This window comes from Triticum urartu, chromosome 4A, assembly GCF_056163025.1.
Source record: "Triticum urartu cultivar PI428250 chromosome 4A, HENAU_Tu73, whole genome shotgun sequence".
Taxonomy (NCBI): domain Eukaryota; kingdom Viridiplantae; phylum Streptophyta; class Magnoliopsida; order Poales; family Poaceae; genus Triticum; species Triticum urartu.
In genome coordinates this window covers 18742713-18745142 of record NC_141876.1, presented here as the reverse complement: position 1 = coordinate 18745142, position 2430 = coordinate 18742713, and the positions used below count along the sequence as shown (strand labels likewise).

At 43.7% G+C, this 2430-nt stretch overlaps 1 long non-coding RNA gene across 1 annotated transcript; it reads left to right on the top strand.

The window, feature by feature from the left end:
• Positions 1-228: 228 nt before the first annotated feature.
• Positions 229-1601, top strand: LOC125553411 (uncharacterized). The gene is made up of 2 exons (XR_007304049.2): positions 229-1087; positions 1303-1601. It is a non-coding gene; the product is annotated as an uncharacterized LOC125553411 (long non-coding RNA).
• The last annotated feature ends 829 nt before the right edge of the window (positions 1602-2430 follow it).

The following is a 2430-nucleotide window of genomic DNA, read 5'->3' as shown; positions in this document are numbered from 1 at the left end:
TACAGGAAACCTTTTAAGGCATCAAATGATTATGACTGTAAAAATAATGGATTTTTATTAGAACAATGTGAGGTGAATCGGACACGGTTGATAAAAAGAAGATAATTTCTTTTTTGGTTCGGACAACACCGTGATCAATCACAATCTCTCCCTCCCGTCACTGTCTACTACAGTACTCTACGTAGTGGTATTAAGAAAAAACATCAGATTTCTCAAAAAAAGAAAACGTCAGTGATCCTCTCCACTGCCGCCTCACATTCTTCTCTGGATAGTTCCCCACCACTGCCTCACAATCTCCTCCATTCCCCATTCTCTCCACCACAGCCAGCGCTCCCTGGTCAGGCCGCCCCCTCCCCTTCGTCACCGCCGTCGGCGCTCCCTGGTCAGGCTGCCCTCCCCTTCGTCACCAGCGTCGTCGCTCCCTGGCAGGCCGCCCCTCCCCTTCGAATCAGATTGCATAAGTAGCCGAGGAGGTCCTCGAGCTCGGCATGCTCGCGCCAGCGCTAGGCGTCGTCAGATGCGGACGCGGAGGCGCGGGAATTGCACGCTCTACGCTACCCTGCTCCTTCCAATCCGGCCCCGAAGTGCTCGAGGAGGCGCTCGAGCTCGGCATGCTCACCGGCGAAGCCGGGTCCCTCCATCCTCCTGATTCCCTCGCCGTCGCCAACATGAGCCTCTCAACTCTCTCCCGCGCGATCGTCCAGGTCCAAGTAATCTCTCTCTCTCTGACCCTGCAGTCTGCTCCTCCCCGTCAATTCGGTTAGTCGCCAGGTGCATCGCCTCACTGAGAAATCACCATGAAATATTCCTTTTCAAGACTGTGCATATTTTGTTCTGTTAAACGGCTTTGTTAGAAAATCCGATTGATTTGAGTATTATTCTGCTCTAAATTGCAGCGCCTTCTGTTTGTGAATGGATCCAAGAGTTGACATGATGCAGTATCTTTTTTGAGAGATGGTACATTATCTTCACAAAAGAAAGGAAGTTGGAGAAGTTATTATTGAAGAGGAATTCAGTGGTATGTGCTTCTCAAGAGCTAAAATGGAACAAGAAGTGCATGACTCTCATGCCTACACTAACTAATCAGGTAGCATATGCAAATTTTTAACCATACTACATTCAGATATGACATTTGAATATGAAAACTGGCAATTCATTTTATAAAATGGAACAAAAATGGGTCTCGCGTTTAATCTTTAGAAAGTGTGTTTTCTATTAGAATGGTTCCTTTCAAGAATGTAATATGAGAAATCATCTGCTTAGTTGGTGGTTGTATTGATGATTCATCCCTTAATGCTTCAGACTTCCCGAAGGAGAAGGAGGTGTGGAAAGAGAATGGGAACAACAAGTCTGAATCGAAGAGTATGTTTTGTTGCGGATCTTCTATGGAATGTTATTGCTAGTAACCAAGCTTGCCTTCTCTTTAGTTCCTCTATGGAAGTAGCATCAAATTGGGATTTTGTTGATGATCTGCGAAGCTTAATTGAGACATAATTCTCTCAGTTACCACTTCTGCAAATAGTAATTGTTGGATGAAGTTGATAAATACGATCCAGATACACTCAACCACTTCTCATGAATATATGTGAACTCTTTTGACACTTTGTGGATCTCTTTAGTCTCTCTGGTCAATATTTTTTAAGGTTTTTTGTCTTTCACCAGGATGTTCATTCTTTCTGGTTGTTTAGAAATGACAAATAGATGTAGCTCAGTTTGAGCCTGAGTGATTTTTTTTTCTTTTTTTTCTTTTTTTTGAAAAGGGGATCTCCCCGGCCTCTGCATCAGAACGATGCATACGCCCATCTTATTAACCAAATAACAAAAAGTGCCAACAAGGTTCCACAGTCTCCAGCCAGACAAAAGCAAAGGATAAATGCAGCTCACACAGAGGCTGGCTAAAAATAGATAGGGAAACTAATTGCCTATCCTATTACATGACCGCCATCCAAACCGGTTGAAGATATCCCGAGCTACCATCTCCCAACGGATAGATCCAGTAACCAAATGCTCCCTGGCCTCCATCAGAGTGAGTAGCGACCACGAACGGATCAGTACCGTAGCTCGGAAAATAACCTGCAAAAAATGAATCCGTGATGTTATGTTAAAAACCAAATCATTTCTGCAATTCCAGATAGTCCATAACAAAGCGCAAACTCCAACCCGAATATGTCTTGCTAATGCAGGCTCAACCCCATTAAGCCATGTCCCAAATAAAGCATTGACCGAAGTCGGTGGAGTAATATTAAAAGCAATATGGACCGTCCGCCAAAGAACTTTGGCCAACGGGCAATCAAAGAATAAATGCTTAATCGTCTCATCCCGATCACAGAAACTACACCTAGTAGGTCCTGTCCAATTGCGTTTAATCAAGTTGTCCTTTGTTAAAATAACTTATTTATGGACAAACCACATAAACACTTTAATTTTTAA